Genomic DNA, 17573 nt, shown 5'->3' with positions numbered 1-17573 from the left:
GTTGACCGTATCAGGTGGAGTCACAGTAGCTGTCACTAATTTGGGCAATTCTTTTAGACACAACCAAATGTCAAAATGTTGTGTTGACTCCTCTGAATCACCAGTGGGTTTCATGGAAAAGCTTGTTTTTTCTATTTGTGGCAGCAGCATTTACCAGAGAAACTGAAGGAGATGTGTTTGTGTCATGTACCACTTGTTGCTGTCAATTTCCTTACCAGGAGTTCTATGCATCACTTAAGATCTGGGACAGCTGGAAAGAAAGAAACAACATAAGACTTAGACCTAGGATCAAGCACAGTGGCTACAATGTAGTGATCTGATTTCACGATGTTGACAACCCTTGGATCCTGACAAAGCGAAAAAAGGACTTGGTCTACAAATCTGACATACTTAGTGGAATCACTTTGTTTTATCTCCTCCAACATTTTTCTTGAGCTGCCTTTCCAAAAGTCTAAGTAGGGGAATCACTTGACTCAAGATAGTGTCTGAACTCACATCACAGGTGACTACTTTGAATGGTTTCAGCACCTTGCACAACAAGGAATGTATTTTCCACTATGTCGGACTAAGGTACATTCCCCCTCCTTTCCCAATGTCATTGTTTTTTGTGTAGCTTTGGATGGCTTGTTGCGCTTTCACCATCTGTGGAAGCATATAAAGAGTAGAATTCCACCTTGTTACCACCTCTTGCTTCAGTTGGTGGCAGTGAAATTTTAACTGTTCTTGCAGGCGTTGCAATCTCCTACATGCTATTACCGAATGCCAACAATGTCCTGAAATCGGCTCATCTCCTGCGTGCCCCTGTCATTTAATAAAAAAAACTATGGGTGTGTACACACGGTGAGATATAGTCAAAACCGCAAGAAAAGTTAGTGCAGATCGCAAGGTGAAAGTCACCTTGCGATCCCGATTCGATCCTGATGCGCGGTCCCACCAGGTCGGCATCGCAAGAAAAGATAGACTGTGCAGGCAAGTCAATCCTTGCTAGATCGGTGTACTATCCAGTTCATCTCACATGTCAATGACATCTCACATAAGCCAAAATCTCACATAAGCCAAAATCTCACATAAGCCAAATTCGTAAGCACACATAGTCCATATCTCAAGAAAAGTTAGTCAAAATCGGTGGTGCTGGGCTCCGGGGAGTTCAAGGGAAATCGCAAGTGAAAATCGGGCATAGCAAGGATCTCACCGTGTGTACACACCCAGAGCCGGGGCAAAGCGCTCAGCGAGGTCCGCAATGCAGGGAGGCGCCGAACTACCGACGCGCTCTCCCCACTCAGCTGTTGTGCTACAGCATCCGCTTCTGCTGCGCCTGTCAAACTGACAGCCTGACATGCAGCAGCAGAGCAACAGCATCAAGGCGCCTCAGCGCCGATCCCCTACTGCTGTTGCTGCTGCTGTAGATAGGAGGTGTTTTCCTGCTGCAGCAGACTCAGACTAGCCGTCAAATAGTCTAAGCTCTGCCCCTTCCCACAAGCCCAGCAACCTCCACGGCCCGCGGCTCCCCGTGGATAGGGTAAGTTGAGGAAAGCTGCTTCTTTAATATCCCCTTTTCCGATCTCTGCGCTTTCTTCTCTTTGCTTAACCCCTTTATGATCCACTGCTTCCCACCAGTTTCCTCTGTGCACCAAATCTCCCACTCCTTTCTCCACTGTCAGCTCCACACTGCAGTTTTCTGTTCCTGTCTCCTTAATTCTCCTATTGCGGTTACTATGTGTATGGTTATTATGTGTGTAAGGGGCACTACTATTGCACTATGGGGGGTCATTAAGACCCGTTCGCACGCAGCGGTTTGTCGCTGCGGTGCAAACGGGTCTGGAATACCACACTGCGCACGCGCGTCGTTGCGGGTTACGTCGCAGAGAACGAAGAAAGCGGTCGCAGAGGAGACGGCAAGAAGATTGACAGAAAGAAGGCGTTCCTGGGCGTCTCCAGGCCGTTTTCGGGGAGTGGTGATGAAAATGCAGGCGTGTCACGGAGGGCGGATGTCTGACGTCAAAGCTGGCACCAGCATCGCAGGGATCGTCGCACAGGGTAAGTAGGTATAGGGCTGGTCTTGTTCTGCTTTAAATTTTTTAAGCATAGCAGGGCTGCACAAGCGATCGCAGCCCTGCTATGCAAAAATACACACTTCCATGAGCGTGGACTAGTTGATCGCAGCAGCAGCAAAAAGTTGCTGGCTGCGATCAACTCGGAATGACCACCTATGGGCCTTATTCAGAGTTGGACGCAGCTGTTGCATTTTGCACGCACAGCCACGTCCAAAAGGTCTGCGCACACACCGCGGCTGTAGTGTGCGTGCGCAACCCTTAACTATGCGATTGCATCCCGGATGGATGCAATTGTGTAGTGATTGACAGGCGACAAGCATCCAGGGACAGCAACAGGGGAGGACAGCCGGAACTGCAGGCGTGTCGTGGCCTTTTCGGGGCAGGCTGATGCATCGCGAAAACCTCAAATAGAGTTTGACCTCTGCCTATGCAGCATGGCTGCGTACGCAGGGGTACCGCCGTCATGTTTCCACTCATCAGCAGGCCCTGAAAATGGCAATGAGACGCCTGAGTTTCCTGCGAGTGGAAACATGGTGGCGGTACTCTATTTGAGGTTTTCATGAAGTGATCGCATCACAGGGTGGCGCCATACATGCTGGGTGGCCTTGCCCTGTTCCAGGCAGCCCCCAGCATGTGAGAAGTAATTTTGCTTAAACTGAGATCAACTCTGAATTAGCCCCTATGTGCATAAGAGGCACTACTACTGTGGGGATTGTGTGTGTGTGTGTGTGTGTGTACACCGCACTACTATTGTCGGCATTGTGCGTGTGTAAGCGGCACTAATACTGTGGAGATTGTGTGTGTGTGTGTACACCGCACTACTACTGTGGGCATTGTGTGTGTGTGTACACCGCACTACTACTGTGGGCATTGTGCGCCGCACTACTACTGTGGGCATTGTGCGCCGCACTACTACTGTGGGCATTATGTGTGACTGTTGTGTGTCATAACGTGAAAATGAGGCACTACTGTGTGGTGTAATGTGAATCAGGGACCAGTGGCGGATTTAGCGGGGACGATTAGGGCGAACGCCCCCCCTACACATACCGGCACCGGGATGGAGACCGGGTCCCGCTGCGGTGTTGGGAACGAGGTGGAGAGCGGTGCAGAGCGGCGGGGGAAGGGGTGAGAGAGAGAGCGTCCTCACGCGCATACAGCGGCTGAGCGGCCTCTGTTCTGACCACGCCCCCTCCTTCCTGTACGCGCGTCAGGACGCTCTCTCTCTCTCCCCGTCCCCCGCCGCGCTGCCCGCTCTCCACCTCGTTCCCAATGCCGCGGCGGCACCCGGCCTCCATCCGACTCCTCATGCTGCTGGCTGCAGCAGGTGTCACTGTCTGCCAGCCATGTCTCCTACCCTCCAAACTTTAAGTAAGTGTGTGTGTGTGCCCCCTCTGTGTTCCATGTCTCCCCCCTCCGCTCCTAGCTAAAGTGCCTGTGTTCCATGTCTCCCCCCTCTTCTCCTAACTAAAGTGTAATAGTGTATGTGTCCCTGCATTATTTTGGCTCATTCAGTGTACTGTAATGTGAATTTTGGCTCATACATTGTGCTATAATGTGAATTTTGGCTCATTCAGTGTGCTATAATGTGAATTTCGGCTCATTCAGTGTGCTATAACATGAATTTTGGCTCATTCTGCGTGCTATAATGTGAATTTTGGCTCATGCAGTGTGCTATAATGTGAATTTCGGCTCATTCAGTGTGCTATAACGTGAATTTTGGCTCATTCTGCATGCTATAATGTGAATTTCGGCTCATTCAGTGTGCTATAACGTGAATTTTGGCTCATTCTGCATGCTATAATGTGAATTTTGGCTCATTCAGTGTGCTATAATGTGCATTTCGGCTCATTCTGCGTGCTATGATGTGCATTTCGGCTCATTCTGCGTGCTATGATGTGCATTTCGGCTCATTCAGTGTGCTATGATGTGCATTTCGGCTCATTCTGCGTGCTATAATGTGAATTTCGTCTCTTTCAGTGTGCTATAACGTGAATTTTGGCTTATTCTGCGTGCTATAATGTGAATTTCGGCTCATTCAGTGTGCTATAACGTGAATTTTGGCTCATTCTGCGTGCTATAATGTGAATTTCGGCTCATTCAGTGTGCTATAATGTGAATTTTGGCTCATTCTGCGTGCTATAATGTGAATTTTGGCTCATTCACTGTGCTATAACGTGAATTTTGGCTCATTCTGTGTGCTATAACGTGAATTTTGGCTCATTCAGTGTGCTATAATGTGCATTTCGGCTCATTCTGCGTGCTATGATGTGCATTTCGGCTCATTCAGTGTGCTATGATGTGCATTTCGGCTCATTCAGTGTGCTATGATGTGAATTTCGGCTCATTCTGCGTGCTATAACGTGAATTTTGGCTCGTTCTGCGTGCTATAATGTGAATTTTGGCTCATTCTGCGTGCTATAACGTGAATTTTGGCTCATTCTGCATGCTATAATGTGAATTTCGGCTCATTCAGTGTGCTATAACGTGAATTTTGGCTCATTCTGCGTGCTATAACGTGAATTTTGGCTCATTCAGTGTGCTATAATGTGCATTTCGGCTCATTCAGTGTGCTATGATGTGACTGTCGGCTCATTCAGTGTGCTATGATGTGCATTTCGGTTCATTCTGCGTGCTATGATGTGCATTTCGGCTCATTCAGTGTGCTATGATGTGAATTTCGGCTCATTCTGCGTGCTATAACGTGAATTTTGGCTCATTCTGCATGCTATAATGTGAATTTTGGCTCATTCTGCGTGCTATAACGTGAATTTTGGCTCATTCTGCGTGCTATAATGTGAATTTCGGCTCATACAGTGTGCTATAATGTGAATTTTGGATCATACTGTGTGCTACAATGTGAATTTCAGCTCATACAGTGTGCTATAATGTGAATTTCGGCTCATTCTGTGTGCTGTAGAAACAGAATTTGTCGGCAGATAAGAACCACTTGGCCCATCTAGTCTGCCCCTTTTTTTTTTTTTTTTACATTATTTCTTATCTCTAACCTTATCTGATCCTTATTTCTTTGTAAGGAGATCCTTATGTCTATCCCATGCATGTTTAAATTGCCCTACTGTCTTGATGGAAGGAATGGCAATTCGCCAGTCTGTATCACCAGTGCGCAGGGTTCTCTCCACTAACTGGCAACATTTTATTAGTAATGGCAACAATAGGAAATTTAGAAGCGAACGGGAAGGGCATTACTAAGTGGGAGGGGCTATGATTAGGGGGAGGAGTCATAATTCTTAAACACCCCCCCCCCCTAAAAGTTAAGTCTAGATCCGCCACTGTCAGGGACACTATGTGCGGTTTTATGTAAATAAGATTGTGCTATGTGATGTAATCTGAATTGGGGGTACTATTGTGTGGCCACTCCCCTTCCTTGAGATACCACACCCCTTTTGTGTGGCGGAGGGAGGGCGCAAATTTATAGTTTGCAGGGGGGCGCCGAACACCCTAGCACCGGCCCTGTACACACCCTATGTCTCACTAAGTTGATTGTGTGAACAAAACATGGGATGTGTTGGAATTCACACAGCTGTAATGCTCTAAAATATTTGTGGCATTATCAGGAATTGCAAATCCTGAGAAGAGTGAAAGCGGGGTAAGCCATTTATGACATGCTTAGTTAGTATGCTTCTTAGTGAAGCTGGTGATTCAGAGAGTAGCCTGTCTCTGAATGATCTGGTGTTGTCTGTTAAATGCTGTTCCTGCTGCTGAAGGTGATTCACCCACCCAATGGGCTTTCACAGTCATGTACTGTAATCTTTAGTTGGCACTTTTCAATGGCATTTTGTATGCAAATAATTTGGTCATATTTTTTAAACGTCCTGGTACAGGCAAGGAATAACTTTTCTAGTAAAATGGATAGCGATAGAATTTGGTACTGGGACACAGGACCTCAATTAACTGTCTAAAACCTGCTTCATTAATAGCAGATATTGGATGCAGATCTAATACTAGCATAGCTGTCATGACGTCAGTGCGACTGGGTGACAGATGTCATACTTGTTTAATCTTGCAAAGGATTGTTTACAGTCAATTGTTGTTTGAAGCAACTAGTAGTCTTGTTGGTCACCTTCTGGGATAAGAATCCATCCCCAGTAGCAGGCCTAGCACTCAAGGATTCTTCTGGGGAATCATGGATAGGGAAGGCGTCACCTAGCTTTATCAAATTGGATGCAGGACTACCTCAGATCATTATTATTTTTGAGGATATTGAAGATAAAGGTGCAGTATGCAGGTGCTGAGATCTAGCTGGGAGAAGAGAGGCAGCTGATGCTGGACGGTTTGTTGTTATTTTTTAAGTATATACAGTATTTCTTATTTTACAAAACCTTATCATGAACTCGCTGCAAATTACGTAACAGGGAGGAGGTTCCCTGATGGTTAAGGTCCCTACTTCGACTTACTCTAGCTTTACAAACACTACAGATGACTAAACAATTGTCAGGATTTTGGGTAAGAGGTGAATAATATAACATAAGAGGTGGATAATATAACATCCACCAGAAGAGGTGGATAATATAACATAAGATTCGGATTTCTTTGTCTTATGGCCAGGTATGACAATGGTCTTCTTACCACAGGCAAGAACTGCTTCCACTGGTGCCTAACTTATATAAACAACATCCATATCCTCATCATTAACATCCTCATTAGCGCTGACTACACAAATATCCTCATCATCCTGTTGCACTTCCACAGTGGCATCCTCAATTTCTATGTCACCAGCTATACTTTTATACTCTGAGTGAGAAGGGCTTGCATTGTTGTGAGAGGCAGAAGATGATGCCTGATAGTTGTAGAACCACCACTACTTAAATAAAGGCCAAGTCCTGAGCCTTTCCTTGTCACTGTGTGTGGTGAATGACATGTTGGTAATTTTATGTTTTCTGCAGTAAACTTTCCCCTTATTATAGGTGCTTTTTTCTTTTCCACTGTAAAATATTGTTGTTGTTTTTTATTTCAGATGCCCTTAGTTAATCCCTCTATGCCAGGGCTGGCCGAACCGGTCCTCGAGATCTACCAACAGTTCATGTTTTCCAGGCCTCTTGGAGATTTGTAGAATTGTCAATTAGGAATAAATGCAGCACATTTTAATTAGTAATGACTACACCTGTGTACTAGCTAGGTGGTCAGGAAAATGTGAACTGTTGGAAGATCTCGAGGACTGGTTTGGCCAGCCCTGCTCTATGCCCTTGGATATCAGCTTTAGTAGATGACATTGAATGACTAGTATCATCATGACTGGTGGCAGCAGCTGCAGCACTAGTATTTGGATGCTTCTCTTGCTCTTCTCTCGACTGATCATTATCCATATTGATGAAAACACAAGTTGTACAGACAAATAAAAAGAAATTCACAAATGACAACTTGCACTGTGGGGAGTCACACCATTTAGATTTATATGAACAAAGTTGCAGTGGGGTATATGCACACAGGTTGTACAAACAAAAGAATTTTTTTTTTCCCCAAATGACAACTCATACCATGGGGAGTCACACTGCTTATATTTATGTGAACAAATTCGTACAAACAAAAGAACTTTGTTATAACTTACTTCGCAAATGACAACTTACACTGCAGGTAGTTACACCGCTTTTATTTATGTAAAGGATGTCGCAGTGGGTGGGGTATAGATCATATAGGTTATATAAACAAAAGAACATTTTATTTACTTTTTTGCAAAAAATATATATTTTTAACTTTTACTTTTTGTGTTTGGTAATTTTTTTTCACAAATGTCACCTCACACTGTGGCATCACACTGCTTAGATTTATGTGAACACAGTGGGGTATATACAGCGCACACAAGTTTTACTAAAAAAAAAACATTTTTAAAACTTATTTTTACTTTTTTTTTTTTACTTCTCACAAATGACAACTCACACGGTGGAGTCTCACCAGTTATATTTATGTGAATGCAGTGGGGTGCAGCACACACAAGTTGTGAAGTGACAGTGATTATATTATTTATGTGAACACAATTTGGTACGTCATGCGGATTCACAGTGCACTACCAGTGTGACACACTTAGACAATAGTTGTAACTAAGTTCCTGCACTTTAAAAAAATAACTGTCTGTACTGTAACCTAGCTTGGCCAATATTAACAACACTAAAAGTAGCCTGAGGGGACTGGAATGGATGGATAGGTCAGCACAACAGCAGTGGAGTGGATAGACACTGGATTGATATGTTGGCTCAGCAGCACTGGAGTGGATGGACACAGGACAGATGGGTCAGCTCAGCACTGGAATGGATGGACAATGGATCGATAGCTCAGCTCAGCACTGGAGTGGATGGACACTGGACAGATACGTCAGCTCAGCACTGGAGTGGATGGACACTGGACAGATAAGTCAGCCCAACACTGGAGTGGATGGAAACTGGACAGATAAGTCAGCTCAGCACTGGAGTGGATGGACACTGGACAGATAGGTCAGCTCAGCACTGGAGTAGCTGAACACTGGACATATACTGTAGGTCAGCTCAGCAGCACTTGGGTGGATGGACAATGGAGTGAGCTCAGCAGCACTCGAGTGAATGGACAATGGACCGATAGGTCAGCTCAGCAATGGAGTGGATGGACACTGGACAGATAGGTCAGCTCAGCACTGGAGTGGATGGACACTGGACAGATAGGTCAGCTCAGCACTGGAGTGGATGGACAATGGACCAATAGGTCAGCTCAGCACTGGAGTGGATGGACACTGGACAGATACTTCAGCTCAGTACTGGAGTGGATGAGCACTGGACAGATAGGTCAGCTCAGCACTGGAGTAGATGGACACTGGACAGATACGTCAGCTCAGCAATGGAGTGGATGGACACTGGACAGATAAGTCAGCTCAGCACTGGAGTAGATGGACACTGGACAGATACTGTAGGTCAGCTCAGCACTGGAGTGGATGGACACTGGACATATATGTCAGCTTAGCACTGGAGTGGATGGACACTGGACAGATAGGTCAGCTCAGCACTGGAGTACATGAACACTGGACAGATACTGTAGGTCAACTCAGCACTGGAGTGGATGGACACTTGACATATTAGTCAGCTCATCAGCACTTAGGTGGATGGACAATGGACATTTAGGTGAGCTCAGCAGCACCCGAGTGGACAGATAGTTCAGCTCAGCCACTGACATGGAGTCAGCATGAAGTCAGCATAGACCATCAGAGCATACAGCTCTCCGGCGGTCCTGCGTGAAATGGCACCTGAATTGCTACCACAGGGACTTATATCGAATCCAAAACCCATGAGAATCTAACATCAGGATGATGACGCTTTGTTTCTATAAGGAATTCAAGTATGACGGGGAAACCCAAGCTGGTGCTTGAATTCCCTCGGATACCTTAATTTCGGGTGGGTTTGACTTTTCTGAAACAGAGCTGCTCATCTCTAAAATGTATACTGTACATCTAGTTAACAGATGTGCTGAAATGCAAAGCAATGAATAAGCTTGTTCAGAATATCGTATTTTTAAAGTAACATAGTGCATTGGCAGTGTGCTATGTTGTCTATTCTCCAAGACTTTATACAAAGGTGTTGTCTCAAATATAGTACAAGATAACCAACAAGGAAGCGCTGGTTAAGTTGTCTCTTCATTTCTTTTTGTGGTTGCACTATTGGTGAAGGGTGAAGGATACCTTTAGAAGTGTACAATTGACAGGCTGCTTCTGCGCACGGGACAGTTTTTCTAAATTCTTATTGTATTTGTAAGCGTGTCTCTGATGAAAGTATGGCTCACCTGTGCAAAATGTAACCCTTTGTTTTTTTTGGATGGTGGAAGTACTCCAAATCGCCTATCTCTACCTGGTCTGTTTTGTGTGCGGTTTTTAGTCAATTTTTAAGTGTGATTTCCAAAATCGCATCCTATTACATTTGCGAGTTGTATACTTTTGAATGGGAAAACATCTGGATGCGATTTGAAGTGCGAAATGAAATCGACATGTGAAAATATGCGATTTTCTCTGGGTAAAATGAGAATTAGACTGCAATTTGCATCCTATTACATTTGCAATTTACTCAAAACAGGCGATTTCAGAAGTTTTTTGACTAAAAGTCTCAAAGTCTAAAAATCTCATCCTATTACATGTCACCCTCAGTAATAACAAACACTGATAGATAATAATAAAAGTAGCTGATGTTTATTTAATATATATACAGTATATATATTTCTATATGATATTAAGCTTAGGTGATCCTATTAATTTTGAAAAATGCATAAAGTTATTTCACTCATGACCTTTTGGAACACACCGGGTGACATATTTCAAAATATATTTGCAGAGTATTTTACAATAGATAAGCAATCTTTCAGCCAGACTTGGACACAGATCTACTTCTCATACTCTTTGTCCCTAAGTAACGTTTAAAAAAAACAAACAAAAAAAACGTAAACTGCCCAAGATCAACAATATATTTTAACAGTTTACACTTTTAATTTGGTAAAACCAGTATGGCCTTAAACCTACTGGTAATGTACAGTCTTGGAAAGTTGTAAACTGCCCTAGATCAACAATATATTTTAACAATTTACACTTTTAATTTGGTAAAACCAGTGTGGCCTTAAACCTACTGGTAGTGTACAGGCTTGGAAAGTTGTAATAGCATGTAGTTACATTGTATTTTATATATTTTTGTTATTACTGATTTTTTTTGGTGTTTTTCAAAGGATTATATTACAGCTATAATCAAACAGTACACAGTTAAAGATTGTAACAATAAAAATACAAAGAACTATGCACATAAACCCATGTATTGCAAAGTTGCTCAATTACAGAATAAAGCAACAGGAAGACTGTGCAACTATATCAAAAGAACCGATATTGTAATCTGTATACCATGGCATCCAAATCTATTTTTTTTATTAGATATAAAATATGTCATAATATTGAACAAGGTCAGTGGGGGAACTTTATCAGCCAGTGATTTTTTTGGAGCAGTATTCTAGCCACAATACATTACCAGTAATGTTTACAGAGTCAGTTCTGTATGTAGTTCAAGTAGGTGGGCACCATTGCTTCAAGGGGCATTCTGCAGGTAGCCTGTCCCCCACATCGACCAGCAGTGTAATAATGGCAAAAAAAGGTCTGACTGTAGCGTTGATGCTGGGAGAGGTCATGTCTGCCAATTAATCTTCTACATCAGAGGTTCTCAAATGCGGTCTCAAGGCACCCCAGCGGTCTAGGTTTTAAGTTGACAACACGTATGCTTGACAACACGTGACTTAATTAGCACCTCAGTCAATTTGATTTAACCATCTGTGCTGGTCCATGGATATACCTAAAACCTGGACCGTTCGGGTGCCTTGAGGACCACGTTGAGATCCTCTGCTCAATATGTTTGTCCACCAGTGAGTAGTTGGCTGGATGTGCATGATCACTTTAGCACCATCCACCAGGAAGGAGAGAGGAGGGCATCAATTTGTGGCACAACTGGGTGCAGAACCAGTAACTCTCTTTAAAGTTAAATACTTTTTATTTTGCACTAGGATTTATTGCAAGTGCCAGTCATATCATATCAAAAATTCCATAGCACTTTTGTGTCCAATGAAGTAAAAACAGAAGAAAAGAAGAGGAAAAACATACAAAATACAGAGGTAATGTGATGAAATGTTGTAGGCTATAACATGGCTTAGATGCTATTACTGGCTGGGTTTCACTTTCTCATTTGTATTAATATCATGGACTACACAATGGTCACATATACGTTTCTTTTCAGATACAGTCCTAAATACATAAATAACCCCACCTCTGCAAATCTTGGGTCACCTCCTTAGCTTAGCCCAGCAGTTCAGCATCATGCACCCCAGTACCATGTTCCTCAGCACTCTCCTGTACTGCAGCATCAAGTGCCCCAACTTCATCTGGTTGGCATTCCGCTTCTGTTGAGCAGCTGATTGTATCAGGTACCTGCAGAGCACAATCATTGATCACGTGTGGCTTTTAGTCACTGATGAATCAGCTTACTCCGCTGTACACTTTTAGTTTTAGTCATGTCTCACCATGGAAACCTCTTAATACTTGGAGCCGTGATATCCAACAATACACATCATTCCGCTAAACACATTGGCTCAGCCTCGCCCCCACTTCACCATGACAACCATTTTAGTTGAGCCAGCATCTCTTATTCAGTCTGTTTTGGTGCTGGCATGATGAAAGGTGAGCAAAGCCCTAATTTTTCTTTTTACACAGATCTACTATGCATTCAGTTGTTGTTTTTTATGTACAATTATACCCTCTACCCTATACCCTATTCCCTCTTCCACTATCATATTAACTGTTCTGCTCTTTTTAGGTCTTTATGGTTTTCCTACCTGTATTAGTTTAATTTCTTTAGACACATATACTTTTTATAAAATGTGATGGAAATAATGTGTGCACAGGTGGAGTGGAATGGCAGAAGGTATGTACACACCAGTGGAATGTTTTGACACTGTGATAGCCCATTTGCTTAACCACTTTTATGGTTTATTGAAGATAGCAGGTACAGCTGTGCTCATTGTTAAACACTGGATAGGAATCTAGAGGAGTGGGGTTGATTCAGTTCACCAACTGGTGTCTCTATATATGTCTGTAGTGGTGCAGGGATGCTGGGACAGCCGTAATTTGCAGGTAATAGCAGGTTCTCACTGGAGCTAAGTAGGAGACATCCGTTCACCATGTCACTACTACACAATGAGAAGATGTCGCTGAACATGCACAGTACTGTTCTAGGTGGTCATCTTGCTTCCCTCCACACACTTATCTGTTGGTTCCTTTAGTGACGTGACAGTGGTGACAGGCAGAGAGGACGACACCACGAGGCGGGTGACGTGAGAATCCACCGGTGGTGGAGTCTCCCATTTGTTACATAACTCTGCAGGGAGAGGATAGCAAACCAAAGCCAGTTTAGGCAGAGGGAATTTCTTCCCGTAGTGCACTCCATTATCAACACCCCCTCTAGCTACATGCTTCTCCATGTTACACAAACATCTAAATAAAGCTTTCTCACAGCAACGTGTAAGATAGGTAGGGTTAACACATAATAAGGCATAATAATATAAAGTGACTTTGGTCTTGTCTTCTTAGTAGACCTATCAGTATGAGAGCATGGATCATGGCAACTGTCTCTCAACTTACAATCTTGGGACAGCTGTCACTGTCACGATTCTTGATCTCTTTCACATCTGTGGATCTGTGGCTTTAAAATCTTACAAAGTCTTTTTTCCTATTTTATACTACCACTCACACCAATCGGACCTTGACTTTAGTTTCTGGATGTCCCGAGGCTCACTGAATGTGATGTACAGTATGCAAATTGCTCATCATACCCCTGAGGTGGCTGAAATTTGACCTTGCAGGAGATGTAGTTGAACTTCCATGCTTATAGTCTCTGGTTGAAATACTTCTCCAGCTGCTGGCATGTCCAGTGACACATTCTTGTTCTGCCTATCAAAATCCGACTTTTGTGTACTTTGTACTTTTTCTTTGAATATGATATCTCTTGACTTGGCACTTGGATTCCACAAGCTGTAGCCTTTATTTTCAAGGTAATAGCCAGGCATGATGTTACTAATTTTAAAACCAACTTGCATCTTCTTTCTTTTGGTGAGTGTAGATAGATATGCAGTACTTCCGAAGGTTCTGAGATGTTTCACACTTGGTTTTCTCTATGACCATGCTTCAATAGGTGTTATTCCCTTTAGGACAAGTGTAGAACTCTTTTAAGATAAACTGCTGTAGACACTGCTTCTGCCCAAAACGGTTTGTCTAGTACTGCATCCTTCAGCACACATCTTGCTTCCTCCACTAGTGTACAGTTTGCTCATTCAATTATTCCATTTTGCTGAGGAGGATAGGAAGTGGCCAATTCATGCTCTATTCCATATTTTCTTAAGAACGATTCCGCCTCTCTGTTTACTGTATGTATTCACCACCATTATCAGTTCTCAGTTCTGTGATCAGATTGATTTTCCACAAGTCTCTTGTAATCTGCAATCTTTTTTGCAACTTCAGCTTTCTCTCTGATGATGTCCCCATGTATCCCCCTTGTGAAGTAATCTATGAATGCCATAAAGTATCTACAGTATAATACACTCACAGACTTCACATCCACTGGACCACACACATCTCAATGTACTATTTCTAGTGGCTTTGTAGTTCTATTTGCTGACTTTGGAAATGGTTGGCGTCTTTGTTTCCCCACAATACAGCTCTGACAGATGAGTTTCTCTGTGCTAGTCACTGACATTCCTGTGACTATCCCGTTCTATAGCTTTTGCACATTGTCATATCCAAGGTGACCAAATCTTCAATACTAGAGTTCTAGTGACTGTGACTCAGTTGTCATCATCTCGTACCAGTGCTGAGTATCAAGGACGTGCAATTACTGACACTTTATGCCTGTAGCTAGACTGTCCCACTTCTGTTTCTCACAATGTTCATTCCTTTCATGAAGTAATTCCAGTGGCCTCTCTGTACTAGGATACTGATGGCAATTAGACTTGGTCCCAGTTTTTTTGTACATAAAGCATGTCTTGGATCACAGTGAGTTTTGTTCTTGTTCCAATTTTCAATAGCTATGGGACCTACTTTATCTTGTGACAATTCTAAAACTTGAACTTTCTGAATTTTTCACTCTGAATGTAATGCAGTTTTCTCAGCATTAGTCTCACAGGTTACACACAATAGCTACAGCAATGTTGCAGAATTTAACACCTAAGTTTGACTTCCTAGTTGTGGTGTTGAAGGCAAGCACAGAAAAGTTAACCACAGATACAGTCAGAGCAAAAGTATTACTCTTTGTATGATTAGGAAGGACTAACATAGAGTATGTGAACAAGCACACTCCAATATCAGCAAAATGTATATTAAGCTCCACCATATTGCATCCATTTTATAGTAGCATCTGGTTGCATATTAATAGTTTTGTTTTGTTTTTGTTTTTTTGCAATCTTATTACCTAATTTTGTTGTTAACTGTGTACTCCATTATGTATACTTGTTTTTTTTTTTTTTTTTAACTAATTACAGCCTATTTAACATGGTTCCATTGTGGACATGTCTTATTCACTCTGCATTGCCGGAAGAAGCAGTTAGATGCCATTAAACGTGTAGCAAAGCAACATTATAGTGTGAACTGTTATTTATTTTATGGCTTATTTTTAGGTTTATTATTTAACAACTGCTTTTCTTGTGATGCTTTGATTATTTCTTTACTATTATATATTTATTTTTATTTATTTCTATTTGTTAATGTCACTTGTGGTCTGCATTTATGAAAATATTTATTTGAATTTTAAAATTTGTTTATTTGCCGTACTGTGCAATCTACAGTATGTGTGGTAAATTTATTTGGTCAAACAAACGGCCCAGACTTTGGAGAACTTATCTCTCCAAATCAACGACTGCCGGAGGTTTAGGCCTTCCGATATGTGAACGGTATTTTCAGGCTATGCAGCTGAGTCACTTAGCAACCTGGCTTTCACCTGAGGGTTGTAGGAAGTGGATGTCCCTGGAAAGTGACCTTATTAATTATTACTCGGTTAGTTTCCTTCCATGGCTCCCTCCGCACTTGAGACCAGCCTCGGTACATGATACCCCCTGTGTCCATTCTGTTCTGAAAGTATGGGACAGTTTGAATAAGAAATTCGATCTAGCACCTTATCCTTCTCCTCTGACCCCTTTATGGCACCAACCCCCATTTTCTTATGGGTTGTATATTTTCCTGCATGCACCCTTGGTTTTATATATATCTGGGGATTTTGCTCCACAAACTTTTTCAGCATTACGTTAGAAATACAGTATACAGGAAGCCACGTACTGTACATTGATTACTTGCAGATCACCAGCTTTGTACGCTCATTGAATAAGTCTGGTAAACTTAAACAACCACACCCATTTGAACGTATATGTATTTATGACCCGAGGCGTTATTTCTATTTTATACTCTCTTCTGGCCAGCTCCTCCTCTCCCAAGGAACCATTTGAATTGGCCTGGGAACATGACTTGGGAGTAACCTTGAAGGAGGAGGAATGGACAGAGATCGGGTGCTTGATTGCCAAGACATCTCTAAACATGAATTTTAAGGAAAATGCCTCCAAAGTCTACTCGAGGTGGTATACGGTTCTTGAAAGACTACACCACATTTTTCCATCAAGTTTAGATCTATGCTGGAGACAGTGTGGATCTAAGGGCCCTTTCTTACATGTGTGGTGGGATTGCCCTTTTATTAGCTCTTATTTGAATAGCATCCTAGCCCTTATCTGGAACATTCTCCAGATTCATACTCCTATTAGCTCCCTACATGCCTTGCTGTGTAAACCATTGGAAGGGATCTCTAGGCCCTCGAGCAGACTTTGCAATCATATCTTTTTTTTTTAATAGTCTGTTTATTGAACTGTCAACAGTTACAGAAATGGAAATACACATATGTCAGGTTAATATACAAATATGATACCAGTGACATGCATAACATAATGCATTTCTAACAGAGTGAAACATGCATTTACACAGTTCCTTTTTTGTATTTTTATTTTAGAGGTATAGCAAAAGAGAGATCAGAAAAAGAAAGAAAGCGGGGGGATGGGCCGGATCAACACCATACAGAAGAATTCTAATTTACCACGTTTATATTTTTAAAACTCTCTAAGGGTATGCGATGCATTCTTACAGAACTATCCCATAGTCAGCCACATCTATTGAGGGAGAGGAGAGGACCGTCTCCGTCCTGAGACTGGGTCAAATATTTTCTGCATATGTTCCCATGTATGTTCGGACATATTAGCTAGTGGTGTACCCCATTTCTTGAAAAAGACTAGTACCATTAATTGCATTTAAAGTTATCATGCGGCGTTCATGATAAATGACCTCTAGCAGAGCATTTTCCCATTCCCGAATCGTTGGGGCCGTTGGATGTATCCAATGCGAGAGAATCATTTGTTTTGCTACAGTTACCATGACAGTGAGCGCTGGGAAGAAGGTAGTAATATCAAAAGTCTCCAGCAATTCTGAGAAATCTGCAAATAACACTGATCTTATAGATAGCGGCAAAGTCAGTCTGAATATCCCATCAATATAATTGCGAAGTTTATGCCAAAATTGTTTTTCCTTGCAACAAAACCAGAAATTGTGAGTGAAGGTGGCATTCAACATAGAACATCTGACACATAAACCCAATTCAGAGGTGTTAAAGTGTCTCCATTGCGAGGGGGACACATACATTCTATTAATGGTTCTAATGTGTATTTCCTGCAACTTGGCTGGTTTCAAATGTTTGAGAGCGTGTTTCGTGTTAATTAATATAATTGAGATGTCGGGGAGATCCGGGATCTCTCTCTGCCAAGCCGAAGAGAGAGAGTTCCAAGAAGGGGTGTTAGCATCAATCAGTGTACATTTAGTGTACAGAGGTCTGATTTTGAATGGATGTGTGCGACAAAATGTTAAGATATTCTGTATGATTTTAGACAAAGAAGACAGACCCATAAGGTCATCTAGGGCATTAATATAGTGCCTGAGCTAAAGATACA

This window comes from Pseudophryne corroboree, chromosome 10, assembly GCF_028390025.1.
Source record: "Pseudophryne corroboree isolate aPseCor3 chromosome 10, aPseCor3.hap2, whole genome shotgun sequence".
In the NCBI taxonomy this organism is placed as follows: Eukaryota; Metazoa; Chordata; class Amphibia; order Anura; family Myobatrachidae; genus Pseudophryne; species Pseudophryne corroboree.
This window is presented reverse-complemented; position numbering follows the sequence as displayed.